Source organism: Macaca nemestrina, chromosome 4 (genome assembly GCF_043159975.1).
Source record: "Macaca nemestrina isolate mMacNem1 chromosome 4, mMacNem.hap1, whole genome shotgun sequence".
NCBI classification, from domain to species: domain Eukaryota; kingdom Metazoa; phylum Chordata; class Mammalia; order Primates; family Cercopithecidae; genus Macaca; species Macaca nemestrina.
This window is the reverse complement of record NC_092128.1, coordinates 95,918,805-95,941,614: the sequence shown is the minus strand read 5'-3', so window position 1 is coordinate 95,941,614 and position 22,810 is coordinate 95,918,805. Positions and strand designations below refer to the sequence as shown.

General features: G+C 40.5%; 1 non-coding gene and 1 pseudogene across 1 annotated transcript; one reads left to right on the top strand and one right to left on the bottom strand.

The window, feature by feature from the left end:
• The first annotated feature begins 16,062 nt into the window (after positions 1-16,062).
• On the top strand, positions 16,063-16,496 carry LOC105475923 (tRNA-splicing endonuclease subunit Sen15 pseudogene; annotated as a pseudogene).
• A 973-nt stretch (positions 16,497-17,469) lies between these two features.
• On the bottom strand, positions 17,470-17,695 carry LOC112425543 (small nucleolar RNA U3). Its single transcript, XR_003016666.2, has one exon. It is a non-coding gene; the product is annotated as a small nucleolar RNA U3 (small nucleolar RNA).
• Positions 17,696-22,810: the final 5,115 nt, after the last annotated feature.

The following is a 22,810-nucleotide window of genomic DNA, read 5'->3' as shown; positions in this document are numbered from 1 at the left end:
GGATTTTCTCAGTGAGAAGGAATCTTTCAAAGTTTGAACTTTAAGAGGTTATAATGTTCCAATCTTAAATGAGTCGAGTGCTTGCACTGGGCAACCACAGCGAGTCTTATGTGTGAGGCTTGGGACCATGTCTGCAATGGATTCACATTGCTTTCAAGTGGCCTCCTACTATAAATAGGGTAACTTGTGTTCTAGTTATCTATTGCTACATAACCATCCACCCCAAACATTCGGTGGCTTACTATGTTGTTCTCTCTGAGTTCTGTGAGTTGCCTGGCTCAGTCGGCTAGTTCTCCCTTGGTTCTGTTACACAGCTGTGGTCAAATAGTGGCTAGAGTCTTCTGAACCCTCAACTGGACTGGACATCCAAGATGAAGCACTCACATGGCTGGTTAGCCATTAGCTGGGAACTCAGTGAGAACTGTCCACTGTAGTGCCCATGTGAAGCCTCTTTATGTGACTCAGTTCCAAGAGACAGGAAGTAGAAGCTTCCAGTCTCTGAAATCCTAGGCTCAGAAACTGGCAAATACTGCTTCCACCATATTCTATTGGTCAAAGCAGTCACAGAGCCTGCCCATATTTACAAAGAAGAAATGAGACATAGACCCCATGTCTCAAGGGTGAAATGTCAAAAAACGTATAGCAGTCTTCAATTCTCCACAACTTGTGAGTAGATTAGCCCTTCTTATTCTCAACACTGTATATTTGAGCTTTAAAAAGATATTTTTACATGGTTCTCTGATAGCAACTCCCACAGCAAATATAAAAGGGCAATAACTATACTATTACTCATTGCAGATGCATTGCCTGTAAGTTTGAGTTGTTTTTTCCAGCAGTCAGGATGAGTTGGTGTCAAGCATCTCTTCTCTCTGTTCAGTCCCCTTGGTGGCCAAAAGCAAACGTATGCAAAGACAGGTAACCAGGGTGAGAAACAGTCAGTGAACCACGGCACAGGTCAGAGCCACACACAAGGGCCAAACCCATAGCTTGGGCCTTATAGCCACTCTAGAATTTTTCCACAAATTGTGACTGTTGGAATTCTGCCAATGTCAGCCCCACAGTCCGTGATGATCCAGTGCCCAACAGTTTCTGCATCACTAAATGTTTGTGGGCTCAGAAATCAATATTTAATCACACTTAGCCAGAGCCCAATATTCTGTGCACTCAGCAGTGTGTGTTTTTGGTTGCTGGGTATATAAAAGTTAACATGAGAAGCAGAACATTCATTAGAATGAGCTGCATTAAAAATATTACCACTGTGGTACAAATCACTGTTAATGACATTTATTGAGTGCTCATTTTACAAGGGTCCCACTCAACCAAGAGTTTTAAGATGGTACAAAGGAAATGGAAGACAGTTTTTTTTAACCTCAGAAGCTAATGTTTCTCCTTTTTTCCCTCAGCCCTTCACTAGAAACATAACAGCTGGATTACTTCCCAAAATCTTTGTCAGTTTTAAAATCCTGTTCAGAGTAATAGGAATATCAGCTACACCTGATTTCCTGGTAGGCAATTGCTAGTTCGGTGAGGAGCGCATTGAGAGACCAAATAGGCTTTCTCAATACTCAAATCTTCTGAACTGTTTGAAAATCACAAAGATCTAAGAATCCTGATATTACAGTCCGGTCCAGGGCTGGTTGGCATGGGTGTTTTAGGCAACATGCTAATGAGGTAAGTCCAGTCTTCAAGTGCCTTAATCCAAAATTCACATAGCAGGTCCTATAGTTAAAACATAAATGAGGGGAGTCTATGTGAGGAAGTGAGAGTAATTAGTACAAGGGCTCCACTGCGCATAGCAAACCCACCCAAAATTCACACTGCCCAACTGCAGATATTGACATGGAGGTCGGTGGAAACACACACACTCACAACTGTGGAAGTTATATTCTGCAACTTTGCCTTGTTTCTCTACATAAATTCATCCTGAGGAAGAGAAAAGTAGGTCTCCAACATCCCAGGAGATAAACTAGTATGATTGGGTAGGGCTTGACCTTCTCCTGTTGACCATAAACAATTTCACAGGAAATCAACATCAGACAAGACCACTCCATGGCCATGTTAGAACAAGATGAAACAGGACCACTCGGTAACTACATCTGAACAAAACCAAACCACAAATACCAAAAATCCCTCTCTCCCTGCTTACGTGAGTGAGTTCTGCTCTGTTCCCAGTTAGAGCTTTAGCTTTGCTGCTCTCCCTCAAGATTTACTGATGAACGTCCAATTCAGAGTGAACTTCCAATCCTTGGATCCTCCCCAAGTTACCCAACTAAAGCCCAGATCCTACAAATCATTTCCAACATTCTCTTACTGAAGCTTGCCAGGCTCCCCGTGGAGAGATGAGTAATAAACACAACTTTTTCAAGTACATATGTGGTCCTTCACCAGAGAGCATTGACAAGAAATATAGATTTGGAGTGAAGGTTGGAAAAGTAGGACCATGGATGTCTTGCCTTTGGGGCAAGACACGATGGGGCACTATTAATAGTGTAGCATAGCTGGTGCTTTAGTCAGGGTTCCCCAGAAAAATAGAACCTATAGGATACATAGTGAAATATCAAAGGGGGCTTATTAGGGGAATGGACTCACTTGATTATGAAGGCTGAGAAATCCCATGATAGGCCATATGTAAGGTGGAGAACCAAGAAAGCCAGTAGCATGGCTCAGTTCAGGTCTGAAAGCCTCAGAACCAGGGAAGCTGGTGGTGAAAGTTTCAGTCCAAGGCTGGAGGTCTTTTGATGCAAGTCCCAGAGTCCAAAGACCAAAGAACCTGAAGAGTTTACATTCAAGTGAGGAAGGTCATCCCAGTCTGGCAGAAAAATAAAGTTCACCCTTCTTCTGCCTGCCTTTTTGTTCCATCTGAGCCCTCAGCTGTTTGGATGGTGCCTGCCCACATTGAGGACATATCTTCCCCACTCAGTCCACCAACTCACACATCAATCTCTTCTAAAACACCTACACAGGCACACTTGGGGCAGCCCAGTCATTCTAATCTAATGCAAAGCACCCTGGTTTCCCTTTCAGCAGAAGTATGGGCTCAGTGCCTACTGAGTATTGGGAATAATTATTGCTTTACCAGCTATTTGAGTATTCCTTAACCCAGCCAAGGAGGCATGCAAAATCAACCACCACAACTGGAAAAGTGGCTATGTAGCCATTTTCTTCCAGGTTGCCATTTTACAACTGCATAAAAACATCAGTACTACCATTGATACAATCTGTATGAGTCTATGTAAACATTGGCTGTGCAGTTGGAATCTGCCTTCACCCCTTAAAAAGTAGATGTTCTCTTCAGTCCAAATTGGGTTTCTTTACACGTATAATCTCCACACCTTACATGCTATGATGTATCTTTATACTCAAAGACTTCTATATTTTTCATTTTGAATACAAAATAATGACACCCAGACTCTCATTTGAAGATTTGTGGCAGACTAGAGCACCACCTGTTCTTGATGTTTTTTTCCCAATCAATTAAGCATAAATCCTTTTTCTTTCCCACAGCCATCAGCCATATCTTTGTAAACAACTGTTTAATATGCCTAAGAAACAAAAGTGTAGTTGTAGGGAGGTGGAAATTAGAGACGATAGGATAGAATGGTGAAGAAAAACTGTAACCTAGTACTAGACCTGGAACTCACCTTGTATAAGGTGAGCTTGGACAGGACCCTTCGCCTCTTTGGACTTTAGTTTCCTCCTCCATAAAATGAGGTGAAGATGAGGTCACTAAACTTTCACAAGGTAAAATTGTCACTGTACTCTCATTGCCCACTTTCACTTCCTCATGTCTCAGAAGAAGAGCAGGAGCTCCTTCTTCATTCTAAGACTTTCCCTTCCATTTAAGACCCAAGTTCATCCTCCCTGGCTTCCATCAGGATGTTGTTCTTTCTTTGAATCTTTAATTCCTTTTTTTTTTTTAATTAGCTTCTTCCCTTTTTCTACCAAAAGCCCAGCTTCCAATTCACTATCAAGAACCACTAACCACACCTGTGGTCTGTGGCGCACACCTATAATCTCAGCAGTCATCCAAGCTGAGGTGGGCAGATAACTTGAGGTCAGAAGTTTGAGACCTGCCTGACCAACATGGCAAAAAATTCACCAGGTGTGGTGGCACATGACTGTAATCCCAGCTATTTGGGAGGCTGAGGCATAAGAATCACTTGAACCCAGGAGGCAGATGTTGCAGTGAGCCAAGATCGCACCGTTGCATTCCAGCCTGGGCAACAGAGGGAGACTCTGTCAAAAATAAAAAAAAAAAGCAACCAATAACAGTTGACTTCTATGGCTTCTTTCTCCACAATTCAACTAGTAGATTGCCCACTGGTTCCACATTCCTTCCTTCACAGCAGATCCATTTGAAATCACCCCAGTTTTTAAGTGACTGGGAAAACAGGAATCAGAGATTCTGATGGCTCAATTTAGACTCAAGGAAACATTTTCTTTTCAAATGCACATGTGTTGGAAATGAATTAACACAGCAGCATTACAAGGTATAGTAATCAATATATAATTGTGTTCAATTACTTGTTTGAAGCAGACCATATTTCTATTTTTCCATTAAATTAATTAGAAGCTTTAATGAAAACCTGTTTGGAACACATAATTTGCACGAATTCAATTTTTAAAATTGAATTGGCATTTAAGCAAGCGGTTTTTTTTTTCAACCAGCTAGCAATTCATTTCTCTTGGTTTATGGTTTCATTTATGGTCGATTTTGTTAGACTAGAAAATTATGGTAATTTAGCTCTTCCCTAAAAGAAGCTAGATGGAACTTACAAGGCCTATGCTGGTGAAAGATAACAGAAAATCCAGTTTTTTGTAATTTTCTTTAAGATAGAAAGTATGGCATTTACCCATACCTATATTTTGGGTGTTATCCAAAATAACAGGTAAGGAAACTCTAGGTTTGTCTCCTCTGCTCCCACACTAACCAAGCCCTGGATCTACTTTCCTGACAATACTCAGAACTACGGAATTGGCAATGAACAGGACTGGCCAAAGCTGTAGCAGCTTTCAAATTGCTTTTAGTAAATAATCTCATTCTATCCTCATCACCCTGGGTAATCAAAAGGGGCAGATAAGCAATCGATTTTCTCTTCCCAGTTTCCTAGTATCATATAAAAGATCATCTTCCTCACCTTCATTCATGAATTCCAAAGACATTTATTGTGCATTTACTGTATGCCAGCAGCTGTTCCAGGTCAGTGGTTCTCAAAACACCATCAACAATACCTGGGAACTTGTTAGGCACATTTTCAGCCCTACCCCATATGCCAGACTTTGAGAATGGCTATTCTAGACTTTCAGATACAAAGATGAGTACTCATGTCGTGGCTTCAAAAGATAGACAAGTGAATAAATCACTGCAGTATAATGAGCTACATCCACAGTAATAAGAACATAGAAGAAAAGCAAAGTGAGACAACCAATGGCATTCAAGAGAAGGCCCACCGACCTAAAGCATGCCCTGTGAAGACCACAAAAAAAGGAGTAGAACAAGCAAAAGCTCTCTAACCAGGTGTGGGGTCTCAGGTAGACATCTACCTCCCTGGGTCCCAGGGTGCTCACCAAGGAAGCGATGACCACATCAAAGGTGCTGAAGCAGAATCTAGTCCAGATAGATAATCTGTGAAGCTTCTTCCATGTTCTGTGACTCTCTGCCCCCATTTCCAAGGAGATTATGGTCAAATCTGAAGTCAAACATCAAGAATACATGAAAGGATAAATGAAGAGGTTGTTGTGGTTCATTTTCTTTGGGGAAATTCTCTGTGTGGATGGAAAATGAGAACCAGAAGAGCCTTTCACTTTGTTCAATACCAGTCCCTTATAACACCAACAGCTTCCTATTGGGTAAAAATGCAGTGACCATCCTCATCTTTCTGACCTTGGCTATGAGAAAAGGGGCCTGAAGACCTTTCTGTAGTGTTCCTCCACACGGACTTCCTGGTGGGACACTCCGTGCAAACGTAAACACATATTCCTTAGGAACAGCTGCCATCTGGATAGTGCTTTTCCATTTGGAAAGTGACTCATCTGTGTTATCTTTTTTATGCTTATCAACAGTCCTGTGATCCAAACATCTCTTTCATTTCTCACTAAGAAAAAAACTAAAAAAACTCTGAAGGAGTGGTGTTATGAGTTCAATCGTGCCACCCCCTCCAAAAAAAATCATTCATATGGGGAAGTTGTAACCCCCAATGCCTCAGAATGTGACTGTATTTGGAAAAATGGTCATTGCAGATATAATTAGTTAAGATGAGGTCATATGGAGTAGGGCGAGCTCCTAATTCAATGTGGCTGGTGTCTTTATAAAAGGGAAGATTTGAGCACATATGTGCACACAGGCAAAATGCTATGTGACAGATGAAGGCAGGGATGGAGATGATGTTTCTGCAAGCCAAGGAATGCCAAAGATGGCCCGCAAACCACCAGGACTGAGGCAAGAAACATAGGTCAGATTCTTCTTCACAGCCCTCAGAACGCATCCTGCCCACTCCTTCATGTTGGACTTTGTTCCTCCAGAAGTGTGAAATGATAAAGTTCTGTAGTTTAAGCCACCCAGGTTGTGGTACTTAGTTACGGCAGCCTTCACAAACTAACACAAGCAGATTCACCAAAACCTCTGAGGGGCATTGGGCACCAATGGCTTTCATGCTGCCCCATTGGAGAAGACACAAAGAAGAATCAGTGCCCCCCAACTCTGCTGCAGGCCACATGAAGCTCCCGTGTCTCAGGGACTCCTGTCATTAGCAGTGATGCCCAGGCTCATACTCAAAGGAAACAGCAGAACTGGCTGGCACACTGGGGTGCTTGAGGGACCTAGCAGTACCCAAGAAGGAAGAATCCAAGTTGAAGGGAAGAGGGAGCGCTGAGGCTGCCACTTGTCTGGGAAGGTGTGTGACAACCTCATGCCCCATGGGAGTCCCATGAACATATTTGGGGGTCGTTACCTAGCAGGAAGCACAATTTCCCCATCAATAAATAGACTAAAAGTCACTGAAACAACCAGTTTAATCTGATCAACATTTTAATTAGGAAAATGACCCACAACTGTGAGTTCTCTGCTGGGATTGCTCTGTTCATCTTGGGAAAAGCAGTATAATCTCACTTCCTATATCATTAACAGAAAGTTGTTAACCGGAATCTTTTTGTGTCTGGAGAACACGGCAGTTTGGCAGGATTGCAGAGAGGATGGGAGGAAATGCGTTCTGAAAACATTAACAACTTCAGTCAGCTATTTTGACCACCAGTCAAGTATAGCTTATACAACTATTTCAAGATGAAAAATGGGAAGTAAAATGAGAAAAGGAAAAAAGAAAAACTAAAAAAAATTATGATGTAAAAATATTGAGTCAGTCACTTGCAATTTTCTATGTTTCCTAAATAAAATGTATGCTTCATTGCCAGGTAGGGCATTTTTTAATAATGCAAGATCTTGTTCCTTTTATAGAGTCTTAGAGCAGGGCCATAAAAAGGAGTGTGGGAAACATTCAGAGGGAAGCAACAGGCTGGATAACTAAGCTGTCAATAAACGTAAAATATATTATGTACGTATGTAAATTCAGGGCCCCCCAAATCAGTTTGTGATCAGAGGCTCTCATGGAGCACTTGAGAATATTAACTTAAGTTCACAGCAGACACACGGAGAATGGAGATTCTGGTGGTTTAAAAGAAGATATAATTTACAAATATTATTAAAAGTATAACATTTCAGGGTGTGTATTAATTATATAGTTTTAAAAGATATTTGAGGCCGGGCGCGGTGGCTCAAGCCTGTAATCCCAGCACTTTGGGAGGCCGAGACGGGCGGATCATGAGGTCAGGAGATCGAGACCATCCTGGCTAACACGGTGAAACCCCGTCTCTACTAAAAAATACAAAAACTAGCCGGGCGAGGTGGCGGGTGCCTGTAGTCCCAGCTACTCGGGAGGCTGAGGCAGGAGAATGGCGTGAACCCAGGAGGTGGAGCTTGCAGTGAGCTGAGATCGCGCCACTGCACTCCAGCCTGGGCGGAAGAGCGAGACTCCGTCTCAAAAAAAAAAAGATATTTGAAATTATTTAATTATAATTATGTAATACTATAAGAAATAAATATCATAGAGGTTTTCATAACCCAGTACTGAAAACTTGCTAAAAACTATCAATTCTGGGTGTTAGAAATATTTGTTGCTTATATTATTCTTTGCCATTTTCTGTTTTTCAAAACGTATCTCTAAAGCATTTTTATAAAGATCTCTTATCCTCCTGTCTAACAAACATTCTGACTGCAGATCTGTCATTTACTAGCATTGTGAGTTGGGGCAAATGTTTTACTCTTTCAGCATTGGTTCTTCAACCACAAAGTGAGGTTCATGATAGTGTAAGGTTACTATGAGGATTAGAAGTGTTGTATATAAAGAGGTGATGGGAATAGCAAGCATGCCCCAAATAGTGATTACTCTTATTCCTGAATCTCCTCCCCAGTGTATAGTCATTCAGCCCAGCCAGGAACACTTTGAACTCTGATGAGAAAACCTCACCTTCTAGGCCAGTCTGTTACGTTTTTATATTCTTCATTGTCAGAAAGTCCATTTACTGGTCTTCCTATAACTGTCACCAATGGTCCTTGGGGTTACAAAATTCTTCCACTCAACATTCTTTTGGCATTAACTTCAGCTAAGAACCTTGCACTCCCCTATACCTTTCCCTATCTCCAAAGCTTCTCTTTTCCAGGTTAAAATGTCTTAATATCTTTATCATCTTAAAAGACATTTAATTTTGAGTTCCTGTACCATCATGGTGAGTTTCCTCCAAGCATACTTTCTCTGACCTTTATCTCTTTAAATTGCGACACCTGGAGCTCAGAATGAAGCTGAACTTGCCTCTCCGTCTCATATCTTTACTCTCAATCATGGATGGGCAAACATTTTTTATAAAGGGCCAGATAGTAAATACCTTCAGCTTTCCCACCCATACAGTCCCTATTAAATTACTCAACTTTGCCATTGTAATGCAAAAGCAGCCATACCCTGATACATGGGCATGACTATGCTTCAATAAAAGGGTTTTTTTTGTTTTTTTTTTTTTGCAAAAACAGTAGGCAGGCCATATTTGACCAACAGGTCATAATTTGCTGACCTCTGTGTTTGATGATATTCTCCCATAAAGAAGGAGTCCCTGTGGCCTTTTTCAATAGCTTCATCACACTATCATATCTTTTGTCATACTTGCCACTGAGCTATGTCTCCAACAACATGGCATCAATCTGAGCGCCCTTCTAGGTGCAAAGAAGGACATAGATAAAAGAATAAGAGTTCGCCAACCTCATTGTTGTTACATGTAGCAGAGAGGAGCATGTCAGAACACTGCAGAACAGATCCTTACTGCCAGTTTCTGCACAGATACAGCAGCAACTAGTCTGCACATATCCATCCAGATGCCACCATAACTGAGCTTAACACAGACAGAAGTTAATGAAAGTTTTCTACAGATATGCAGGAGATTTGGAGATCACAAATGGAGACCTTGCCTTCATCTGTTACACATTATCTTGATAGATTCAGTTCACCTCTCCAAACTGTTGGGTCGTTCTTGGATAATCATTTTATTATCTAAATGTGTAGAGTCACATCTGTTCTTCTCTGTTGTTTATAAATTATTTTCTTCGTTATTCATAAGTTGTTTGCATCATTCAGGTATTTACATGGTAGTAATTAATTAGTTGCTAATGAGGCACAAAAAGTCATCCAATTCCTTTCAGCTGTAGCTCATAATTCAATCCAATATTTTTTGTTTACTCAGACTCAAGAATGCCCTTAATTAAGATTTGCTGTAATTTCCTACCTAGATGATTCAGCTTCTATAGCGTCACCACCCTATTACCAGCACGCAAGTGAAAAGAACACTGGAGTGTGAGTCAGAATGCAAATACCAGTCCCATGTCCGTTATTTTTTAATTGGAGACCTTAAGTAAGCTAATTAAGTTCTCTTCAACTGTATCTCTTCATGCATAAAATAGGGAAAATAATACTTTCCCTTCCTTCCTTCCTCACAAGGTTAATTTAATTGTCAAACACGGACATGGATTTGAAGGTTATTTTCTCCGTATATGTAATGTGCTTATTATATAGAAAGATACTTACATATACTGTTAGCAGAGAAAGTAGGTCACAGACCAGTATTACCATATAATCTCAATTTTTCTAGAAAGAACCACAAAAAAATGTTAATAATGGTCATCTCTCTGTAGTAGAATCATGAGTGAAATTTATCTTGCTGCATTTTGCTTATTTGTAATTTCTGTTTTTCTACAATGAGAAATTACTGCTTGTATAAAAATAAAAAATCAAATTTTAGAACTGTTTATTGAATTATGAAATAACACATGTTAATTCTATAACATTAGCAAAATACAGAATTGTATAAAAAATCACAGATATTAAAATGCCCTTGCTGGACTGTTTATACAACCCAGAAAGGAGTTGCAGTAAGCCATCTCTAAGGCTGAGTTCTTACATCCCACAGTTCTTGATACTTGGTGAGTTATCCTAAGCAGCTGAATAACTATATGCATCAGTCAACATTTCTGGTAAATTTCCACGGCAATTTAAATAAGGAATTAAAACTACCATGGCCCATATAATTAGAGTTGAATCATAGAGAGCTATTTGGGTTGGCACTGCTAAAACTTCTGTTGTGATGCTCTTAAAATGAACAACAAATAAAAAGGTTGGTTTTTGGAGGACCTACATTTTAAATAATTTGGAATAAATAAATTTAAATATATAAAGAATATATTTTTAAAAACCAGAGTAAACAAGACACTAATTCCCTTAAAGAGAAGTGAGTTAAAGGTAAACTGAAAAAGTCAGATCTTACATTCTGTGCTGGAATTTTTTCAAATGGCTTTTAAAGCCTAGCTATTCCATCAGAGTCACAGTCACAAAGTCTAGCTATTCCATCAGAGTCACTCTAAATCAGTTTCTAAGATTAAATATGGATAAAAACACTAAGGCTAATGCAGAGTAATAGGAGCTTATATATGGTACAAACAAATTTCCTCTCCCTCTTATATTATCACCAAATGGGGAACAGAATGAAATTTGTGATTGACTTTTTTAATAGAAGAAGTGCACTTTTCATTCTCCTTACACCAAAAATCCCTGAATGGAAGAATTACATTGTGATCATAAATGCAGATAGAATCACAGCATTTTTTTTCTTTAATTCTTTTCAGAAGCCTTTCTGCATTAGTTAAAGCTATTAACTAAAAATAAATCCAAAGGGAGAAAATATTTGCAAATTATGTACCTGATAACAAACTTGTGTTTAGGTAGGGTACATTAAGAAAAACCCTTATAACTCAATAAGAACACAAATAACTCAATTTTAAAATGAGCAAAGGATCTGAATAGACATTTCTCTAAAGTATATATACAAATGGCCAGTAAGCACACAAAAGGATGTTCAGCATCATTGCCCATCAGGGAAATACAAATTGAAACCACAGTAAGACACTACTTTATATCCACTGGATGGCAATAATCAGTAATATGGAGAATATCATGTTGGCAAAGATGTGGAGAAATTAGAACCTGCATACTCTGCTTGTCAGAATGTAAAATGGTACAACCACTTTGGAGAACAGTCTGGCAGTGCCTCAGAAGATTAAACGTAGAGTTACTATCTGACCCAGCAATTCCCCTTTTAGGTATTTACCCCAGAAAAATAAAAACTTATGTCTGCACAAAAATATGTCCATGAATAGCAGCATTACCCACAGTAGCCAAAAAGTGTAAACAACTCCATCAAGTGATGAATGGATAATATGTATAGCCATACAATGGAATATTAGTCTGACACTAAAAAGAACCATGTACTGATCTATGCTACGACATGAATAAACCTTGGAAATGTGCTAAGTGAAAGAAGCCAGTCACAAAAACTACATATTGTATGATCCTATTCACATAAAATGTCCAGAATTCACGCCATTGCACTCCAGCCTGGGAAACAAGAGTGAAACTCCGTCCAAAAAAAAAAAGTAAAATGTCCAGGATAAGAAAATCTGTAGAGACAAAAAAAATTAGTGATTGCCTAGGGCTGGGAATTTTTTTTTTGAAACGGAGTCTCATTCTGTTGCCCAGGCTGGAGTGCAGTGGCACAATCTCGGCTCACTCCAACCTCCGCCTCCTGGGTTCAAGAGATTCTCCTGCCTCAGCCTCCTGAGTAGCTGGGATTACAGACACCTGCCATCATGCCCGGCTAATTTTTGTATTTTTAGTAGAGATGAGGTTTCACCATGTTAGTCAGGTTGGTCTTCAACTCCTGACCTCGTGATCTGCCCACCTCAGCCTCCCAAAAGTGCTGGGATTACAAGTGTGAGCCACCACACCTGGCACTATACAGAAATCGTCTAACTTCTTTCCCTATCTTTATTCCCATTCTCCATACTCAAAAGTTCCACCTCACTTACCAACTATAGAGTCTTCAGGACCCACTCACTGAGGAGCTGGCTTCCTCTCAATCCTCAGTCTAAGGGATTTAAGATAACCCCGTCTCTGTTCCCATGGAAATACAGACTTCTTTTTGAGAAAGGAAAATGTCATTTGGATCTAAAATTAAGTATTTTGCTCATTCAGACACTGTGCTATAAATCCACCATCTGAGTTTATAAAGAAGCCATATTTATGATTGAGGAATCTCAGCAAAGACTAAGGTCAAGGTTTCAAGTAAGATTAAATTGAACACTCTGCTCTATCTTACGTGGCAAATTTTCCCTGTTACATATCCCTGTAAAGAGATTTGGATTCCCCTATGGCAAATTATTTTACTACGGAACTTATGTTTACCCATTTGAAATGTAAACCTTTATGTTTATATGAACATCCATGTCAAGATTTGTATCTACTGCTATAAACAGTAATAGCACAGGAACTGCTTTTTAATGTGCATGTAAGGTGTTACTGAACTTACAGGTTTATTAAATTATTATTATTATTATTATTCATTTCCTACCTAGCCCTAAGCCCTTTGCTTTTTAATACTATAAAAGCCCCTACACATCTTCTGGTTTTTGAAATGACTGTTTTAAAACTGTTAACTGTCTGCTGAAGCATTTTGCTAAAGTTTGAATCAAAAGTGCTTCTGATATTGCTGAAGCTAAAATAGGAGGGGGAACTTCATCTTTTCTCCTACTCCAGTGGCCTTCAGCCCCTCTTCTCTGCAGACTGTCATGCCCATAGTCATACCTTAGACTCTCCTCTTGCTGCTAGATGTTGGAGAGAGCTGTCCATGCTATAGAGAAGATATTTACCAACAACTTGTGGTCTTGGCCACCCTTCCCCAAACTCTGTGAAACAAATATCTTGGGTTGGGCTACAGCATGAGGAGCACCTTTTCCCCATGATCTAGTAAGCCTCACATTAAAGCAGAGTATGAGGCCCAATCTGCATCTTGGATCTCTCCACACCCCAGGCAGCTACAAAGAAGAAAAAGACAGAGTGTGAGCCCACAGTGTTAACCTTTTTAAGTTGCATAGACAAGAAAGAGAGATGAAGAAAAGATGGGCAATGGTCCTACAGAATAAACCCTGGTCAGCTAACCACTTTGGTCACTTGGGTAGAAGAGAGAAGAGAGTAAGTCATATCCATGAACTGACATCTTTTTTCAAATTGACTTCACCCTGAGTAAATGTGGCCTCATCAGTACCCTGGAATCTGCCGAATAGATTAGCATGTCTTCTACCTTGAGGAAAGGAAGAAGGGCAGGGCATAATGGAGCCTCCCCTCTCCTAGAGGTCTATGATTTAGAATATTCAACTTCTGAAATCCAATGAAACCAATAAATCCAATAGATCACTAACCTCCTTCAACACCTCCATTTCACTTCCACCATTCTTTCCCAGCGTTCTTGCCCCTTTGTCTCTCCATCTGACCTACCTTGGAATCCCCAGCCTTTGTGAAGACAAACAAACAGCTGAGCCGAGCTGTAGGAGACCACATTGCACAGATCGGCGACTCAGAGACACGTTGCACCACTTCTTTTCAGATTAACACCTTCTTCCATTCCACACAGATGTTTTTCCAACTCTCCAACACTCTTATGAGCCTTCTTCCTTTTTTTCTATCCACCACCTTTTCCCCTAGCAGATGTGCTTTACTCCCTCTCTACAGCAGAAATAGGCCTGTGAAGGAAAAGCTGGTGAAGTTGATGAAATTCTTGTATCTGAACCAGTTGTGCTTTCTTCCCTCCAGTCTTGCAGAAGAAGCTCCTCTTCAAACCACTAAGCAATATCCATGTTGTCTCTGAGTAGCATCTACTTATGCTTTTGTGATGTTGCTAAAAATAGAAGTCCTGATCTTACTGTATGTTTGATGTGCACTTCTTTTACTATGAAGGAGGACAAGCATCTTTTAAATGGTTTTATGTACATTGAATCTTCTTTACCAATTCCTTCCAACCAGCATTTTTCTCTCATTCTTTTTCACATTCTTTTTCTTTCCTTGTTATTTTTCTTCCTTTCTTAGTTGGCCCTCTATGTTCTTTGCTATATTTGAGCACTGTCTATTCTCATTTGCTTTCTTTCCACTTTTGCCTTCATTTCTGTGATGGTTTTACCTTTTTCTTACATTTCTTTGTTGAGTTCTTCCAGCTTACATTTTATCATCTCCTATGTCTCACTACCTTTTCCTTGGGCTCTTACATATCTGAAGTTCCTGTTTCATAAAAGCAGTTGCTTTATTGATTATTTTTAATTCACACAATATATATGCAGTGTTTATCTGCTTCAAGGCAGTATTTTTCTCATGAGTATTTCTTGTCTAACACTTTTTCTGTTCCTTCTTCCCTTTCCCTGTGGTGCATAGTTAGGTGGATTTTCACTTTTTGATTCTTCATTATTGAAAGAGATAAATTTTTTCAGACCAATTCTTTGCAGGTGCTTTCTGGGAAGAGACCAGTGCCAGGCTCCAACCTGGCTAGAATTCCTCATCCCCCAGGGTTTTGTGAATGGTGATGATGGGCAGCGGTGGTGCTTTCTCACGATAACAACTTTCTCTTCTCCCCTGATGTCATAGAGATGGTCCATTTTCTCTACATACAACCTTTCTGTGTGACTTCTCATTTGGCTCTGCTTTCTCCAATTTTTAAAGGCAAATAGTGTGCAGAAGCACCTCTGCCCCTTATCTGTGTACCCTGTTGCAGTGAGGGTTTGGGGTTTTGCGCCTCAAGGAGTATTCCTTTTACCTTTGATGGCTCTTTGAGATCTGCAATCTCTACATTCTCTCTCTCCATTCTTATCAATTCTTACCTTCTCTGTTATTGCTTTGGGAATTTACAGCTCCTTACTTTAATCATAGTGGAGTTCATATTTTTGGTTTTTGCATTCATTTTTTGCCTTTGGATGATTTTTAGGAAAAGCTAGAGGAAATGCCAAATATGTGCTTTAATATCTAAGGCAGGTCTGTCCTTTTATACTTTCTCTGAAACCTCACTCTGTGTATATTTTCAAGCTCTTCTATTTTTTTCTCAAGTTTATGTAAGGAAATAAAAAGTCTCCCTGGTATCCCTTGTACTTAATGTCCTTATCTACCACTGTGTCTCCTCTCATTCACTAAATATTTATTAAATGCCTACTATGGATTGGGCATAGCAGCTGGTATTAGGGTTTTAATGTTGATCAAGGTCAATGTCACCTCTGCTTCCTCTGAGCTTTTAATCTAGGAGAGAGGCAGCTGAGAATCAAACAAGCAATACAAATACTTTAAATTCACTCTCCCACCTTTCATTTACTTTCCAGTTCTCTGTAATCAAGCGTCTGTCCCTCAACTCTGCTAATATTGTTCAGACAAAGGCACCAGAGAAAATTCCATTAACAAATCCAGTGGAAGATCTTCAGTCTTCAGCTCACCTTTCTCCTCCATGGGGCAGTTCACCATTCCTCTCTCATTGAAACGTACCCCAGATTTCCGTGACCTCTCATGCCCTTTGCCCTTGTCATCTGCCCTTGATTTCTCTGTCTACTGACAGCTCCTCCTGCTTCTCATTAGCAGCGGGTATTCTAGGAGCACTGCACTAGCCAGCATGGAGGAACATGGAGATTCTGAGCTGACCCCCAGCTGCAGCAGGCTGCGCCCCGGTAGTGTTCACAGCAGCTGTGCTCCCTCACAGGCCCTTCAAGGGTGGCTGGATGGGCACCCACACTAAGTATTTAGAAATGATGGAATGAGGGACAGGAGATGACATCCAAGTTTATACAGCATTCTTGGTTTACCTGGACCTCATGGAGAGTAAAAGTTGGCATGAAGTCAATTGTGTGTGGGAATGGCAGAACTGCAGCTCATCTGCCTTGCACTGAGCTAGAAGGGGAGGGGCTGCAGATTGCGGTGTCTACCCCCTTCACTGCTTCCCTCAGCCATAACCACTCAAGGGAGATCTTGAAGGCATCTTGGAACACAAAGATGTTCCAAGTGGCATTACTTTTAATAGCCCAAAATATAAACCACCTAAAAATTTAGGTCAGGAGTCAGCAAACTTTTTCTATAAACGATCAGAAAATAAATATTTTAGGGTTTGCAGGCCATACTGTCTCAGTCATAACTTGTCAACATTGCCGTATGTAACACAAAGCAGCCACAGACAATATGTAAACAATATGGGTATGGCTGTGTCCCAATAAAACTATTTATAAATGTGGTACCGTTGTTTGCCATCCTCTGGTCCAGGAAACAGTCAATAAAAGGATATATATGAATGGTACATTAAGTACTCTTTGAAAATTAGTAATGAATATTATTTAAAACATGAGAAAATGTTATATTAAATAAAAATTGCATGATACAAAAGCGTATGAATGGCTGTAATCATGACTGAAATAACACATCCAGCACAGGATAAAAAGATGACAAAGTCAATCAAATTACTCACTGTGGTTGTAGTAGGATGGCAGGACAGTAAATAGATAACTTTGTCTTTTCTCAATATTTGTTTTCATTTGTATTACTTTTATAATAAGAATTTTTTACCTTAAAAAAATTGTTTTAAGTGGGTATGCACTCCAGAGCTTTGTTCTTGGTCCTTTTCCCTTTGCATTCTGTGTGTCTTCCCTAGATATCTTCCTGCACCCTTACCGTTTACTCTACTTTCTATGACAAACAACGGTCAAATCTATGTCTTTAGCTCAGGCTTTTCTTCTGAGCTCCAGATTCATATTTTAGCCACTTACTAGACCTCGATACCAGGGTGTCCCTCCTTCAATTCCAACTAGACAGATATAAAACTTCAAAAGTAATAATATTTGAAGTAATAACTCTGAAGTAATATCTCCAAAACGATTACTAAGCCAATATCCCCCTGCCTGGTTTAGTGATTTTTCTGTATTCTGCTTTGCCCAAAACTAAAGCCAAGCATTTACTCTAAATCCTTGCCATTTTCTGATAACTTTATATGTATTTTATTTATTTTTCCTTTTTTCTTCTTTTTTTAACTGGAACCACTCCACCTGGATTCTCCCCTTCTTCCTCACCCAAAGGAAGAGGAGAACGACCATCAGTGGCAAGTGGCAGTAGCAGCAAAGCAACTCCACTAGCCAGCTTCACACTCAGGATCACCCTGCACCTTCTCCTTGTGGGTTCTGCTGCTCTTCTGCAGCTCTGTACTCATTCAGAGAAACTTCCCTAGTAACAAACTATAGAATTGATCCATGAAGTATAATCTCTCAATGTATTTTAATTCTGCTCCCTGGCCTCCAAGCCCACTTTGACTGCCCTGGTCCAATCCCTGGTTGTTCCAGGCCCAGACGACTGCCATCGCCTCTCAGCTGGTCTTCCTGACTCAGTCTCACTCCCTTCCAGGCAATATTTCCACCAATCTCAGGGTGATCTTCCTAAAATCCAAATTGAATCACAACAGACTCCTATTTAAATCCTTTAATTCCCCCTGCTCCTTCTTCTGGATAAAATATAAACTCTTATCATAATTTTAAAAACCTTGTATGATCTGGCCTCTGCCTACCATCCCAGAGTGATGTCCTGCTGCTCCCCTCTGTCCCCTGCCCTATACCTTACGTGCTACTATGCCTCATTACTCCTTCTCAAACCCACCATGACAGTTCAGCCCTGTACCATCCAACATGCTTTTTCCTGGGATACACTTCCTGAAATATTTCTTTTCCTGGATCACACTTCCTGTATTTTTCTAGCTACATGTATCATTCTACAGGATTCACCTCAGTGGCTCCCTCCCCACCGAAACCTGGCCTGCCCCACAGCCCACCCTACAACCTTGTCTCCTCTGAGCTCCTGTTTTATATCCTAGATGCATCTGCCCCATTGCATTGAAATTCAGTATTTGTTCATCTGGCCTTTGACTAGGCCAAGAGCTTCTTGAGGGCAAGGACAGGGTCTTACTCATCACTGCACACTTAGTATATTCCAAACAGCCTAGGGCTTAAATGCTTGTGAATGAATGAAGGAGCAAGAGATTGAATGAACTGTAGTGAGATTATGATGCAGGGAACAACCCACACTAGTCAGTGGGGAAGGCATTTTGTAGCCTTGGTGGTGTTGAAAGATAGGAAATACAGTCTTTCTCTCTGGCTATTAAGTGATTTACAGCAGATCTTTTCTGAAGTGTTAAAAGTTAAATCAATTTCCAGGAAAACATGACTGGTGATGTAAAATATGTCGTGAGGGGAATATTTTCCCTCCTAATACTTTCCATGCACATGAAAGGGAAAAGTGCCCCCACCACATATGCATGATGCTGTCATCTAGAAGTTCATGCTCTCATGTTTCTCTAGGCCCTTATGTGCAGGGTAGCAAATGAGTATGTTGGCCAGGGATCAGTTCACGCACAAAGTTGGCGTGCTCTTTGCTGTGTAATGAGTCATCTCCCTGTCGGTACCTGGTCAGCCCCAGCTCTGAGACAAAGCAGATAGGAAGGGACCCATTTGACATACATCCTAGATGCATCTGTCCCATCGTGTTTGAATTATACTGTACTGATCTGGCCGGGCATGAGGAATAGTGCTCCATTTAGGCATGGAGTCACCCCTAGGGCCCTGTCTACTATAAAAGACAGCTATTGGATCCTGGGAGTGCCCATGATGAAGCCAAAAGAGGTATCAGACCACACACATAAGGAATCCATGGGTGTTGAAAAGTATTGATAAGATGGACATTGTGTCCTATGATGGAAGTCCCACATGAGAGCAAAGGCAGAACCTAAGGCCATGGTCAGAAGTCAAGGTACAGGTTCAAAGTGGACCCCAGGGAGCAGGCAAGGCAACAGCAGTTTCCTTAAGAAACAAAACATACACTCAAGACAATGGCAATATGGTATTGATCCTGGTATTTTTATGCATATAGATAAGGACTATGTACTGAACATTGTTTTGGTTTTGGGTGCCCAGAACCATTTCCTCATATGGTAGGTAATAGAACCTATCTTTCCGGTGGAAAGTGTATTCCTGTGACTTGAGTGAAGCTAACCTCACCCAGCCTTGACCCCACAGTGGGCACATGGCCCAGACCTGACCTCACATTCCTCCCCAGGATGCTGGGTCTCCAAGGTGGTTGATTGTAAGTGCCAGGCCTCTGGCAGCCATGTTGCTTTCCCGTCTGAAGGATGAACAGGCAGAAACAAATACAAGTGTGAGATGCAGAGAGAGTCAGAGACTGGAGAAGAGCATTTGACCCCTGAAGCAAGAAGCAGCACTGGAATTTCTTTTTAAAGTCTGAATTGGGTGTCTGTGGCTTGCAGCCAAAGGAATCCTCCCTCTAGAGGCCAACGCGTGTTGCTCTTGAGAGGCGGACGGACTTCATCAATGCTTGGGGCTGGATTTGCAGTGTGAGCAGGGCACCAGATCTTCTGAGAAATTTTCACAATTCTCTGTGTGACCACCACATTTTATGCTGAGATTTTGTTTCCCAAAAGATAAGTCTAGATTTTTAGTCACTGCTGTTATATTCTTTCCTATGCCTTTGTGTTCCCCATCCTTATCACACTCATGTTCAACCCTCTGAATGAGAGTATAGGAAGGCATTGGCTGTATAGCAACTTTAAGACCACTTGAAGCCACCTATGCAAAGGATACTAGAAGTCATCCTCTGAATATCCAGGGTGTTCTTGCTTAGTGGAGGGCAAGGGACTCCTAGACCAGAATTACCTGTGATCTGAGAAGTCAGCCTAGGTCTGATCTCCCTTAGAGTTTCATTTCACCCTGAAACTAAAGCTGGAAATAGAGCTCTCCTTAGTCCTCCTCCTGCAGGATCACATAATGGTCCTGTATAATTAGCCTGAAGACATTCCCTGCTATTAGTTTGTCACAAAAACAAGCAGAAAGCACTAGAAAGAAGAGTAGTTATTTAGAAGTAAATAGCAAGGGAAGGCTGGAAATGTTTGATCTCATATATAGATACGGCTTTGCGTTCTCCAAGTAATTACTTTTGGTTTACTTTTTTCGTAAAGTGCATTGAGATTGGAAGGTTAGTAAAAATGAACAATAAAATTAGGTACTAAAAACAAACAAGGCTCTCAAGGGATAGAGTCAAATAAGAGAGAGAAAATCTTGGCCCTACACTCGTTGCAAAACAGAGTTTTGTCAGCCCCTTCGACATTTGTCAGACCTTCCCTGCTAACACCAAATGAGAGAGGCGATCTCAAAGTTTGGGTCAAAGCCTTTGATTTTCAGATAAGAGATCACATCAACTTTCAGAGAAAATCTCAGATGTCCCTGATATTTCTTTACTATAAAACCTCCTCCAAGGTCTCGATTCCAGAAACGTTTGAATCGCATTTCTGCAAGGTACAAATTAACAGCCCTTACAAAGACTGTCAGAGATTTCATTTTAAAACACTATTAAATGTAGAAGGTGTTAGCCAAATTGGAGAGGATGTTTGATCCTCTCCCAATTTTCCGCTGCTGCAAAGCAGAGACTCATAGTAAATCATTCTTTGCTGTCGGTTCTCCCGTTTTTTAAGAACAAGAAATAATTTTAGAAGTTTTTCTCTTTTCTTCCTTGCAAGAGCTTTATAACATCGGCACACAGCTTGTGAAATAGAGGGAGAGAATGGAAACCACATCCGGAAGTAATCGTCTCACCAGCACTGTAATGGATTGTATGTGTTAAAGGGGCCGTGGACTACATTAGCGTGAGGGTATTTCATAAAAAGTTATGTAAATCTTAAGTGGAGGTAATGCTCTTCTCCTTAAACTTAGGGATGAGGAAACGGTAGGCCCCAAGACCTTGCTACAAAACAGTAGCTTTGCTGCTTCTTGTGCCACTAGATTAAACAGACAATTGGAATGAAACTATCACCTCATATACTCACATAAACTAAGTTTTATTGTCAACCTGGACACACTGAAAAGCATGAGACTAATGGAGCCAAACTTCCCACAATTGTTCAGTCAATTTGCTATCCTTCTATTTTTTAATTTTTGGTGGGGGAATAGGGAGGAGCAAAGTTGCCTTTTTCTCAGCACCTACTCAGTCTGTAGATAATAGAAAGTTCTTATTCCTTTTAAACTTGTGAATGAGATTCTTTATCTCAGAGGCCCAATCACCACTCCAAAGAGAATATTTTTATTTTCAAGAGATTCTGCTTTTAATTGGCTACTTAGAAAGTCTATTTTAGAAATAGACTTGCTGGAGTTAACTTGTTCTATATGGTTCAAAAAAGAAAAAAATCTACCAAAAGGAAAACAAAATGGACATTGAAATGCTGTTTTCAGGGATAATAATACTTAACAACTTGGGGGGTTGAAGGAAATCGGTCCCCTTAATATCTCAGTTCACACTTTGTCATGTTAGCACTATGCTAGTCGCATTGTGCTCAGAGGCAATCAGACACTTGCAACGATTGCTTTTTAAGCACCACAGAACTACCTGCAGTAATTTGGTTGTTTTCAACCATTCTCCAAATAAAAATATCCCTTTAACCCAAAGGTTCAGAGTTTATGAGTTTTTTTGGTTTTTTTGTTTTTTTTTAAGAAACTAAGATACACATTCCCTTGCATTTTTATCACCTTAGGCTAAAAATATAACAGAAGCAAAGACTGAGAAGGAGCTGGAAGAAATTAAGAAGAGTGCTGTCCAACGTTTGGAAATTCCTTGAACAATAATGCACATATAATGTATATGCAATAACTCTGCAGTAAAGGAAAAGACATAAAGAAATGAGGGACTGCATAAAAGCCTGGGCAATTCTATGTTTTAAATAATAAGGTGAAACAGCAAAATGTTTTGTTCTATGTGGTACCCGTTCAACTGTAATTCTATACTCCACGTGATGTGAAAATCTAAGTTTGAGCAAAGTTGGCCTTCTTTTTTTCTTTAATCCACACTGATATTGTGCCCAGAGATGGGGCTCTAGCTGTTGAGAGACTGGAAGAACTTCAGGGAGTGAGTGATCGACTCATCACCGAATCCTCTGTGTGCCAAGAGGATCACTTTGACCCTGAAGCCATTGCAAATTGTTGCTTTTTCTTGTAAGTAGCGTCTGCCCCCAAGTGGTGAAAGTGAGAGGCTGCTTTTTACATCCCAGGACACCTTCCTCTCGCTTCTAGGGCAGCAATTTTTATAGAGACTGGCTCCCTTTTACCACCATCCTCTCTGAACTACTCTTTGTTCTTCCCTCCCCTCTGTCCTACTTCCCCCTTTTCCTCTTCTCCTTCCTTTCGTCTTCTTTCTGTTTCTTCCCCTCTACTTCTTCCTTCCCCTTTGCTTTCCTGAGCCCTCCACTGTATTATTCAGTGGCCCAGACCCCCTGTCTGGGGGAGGATCCGGACTCTAATTTAAGGAATTCAGAAAAAAACAGTTTCAATAAA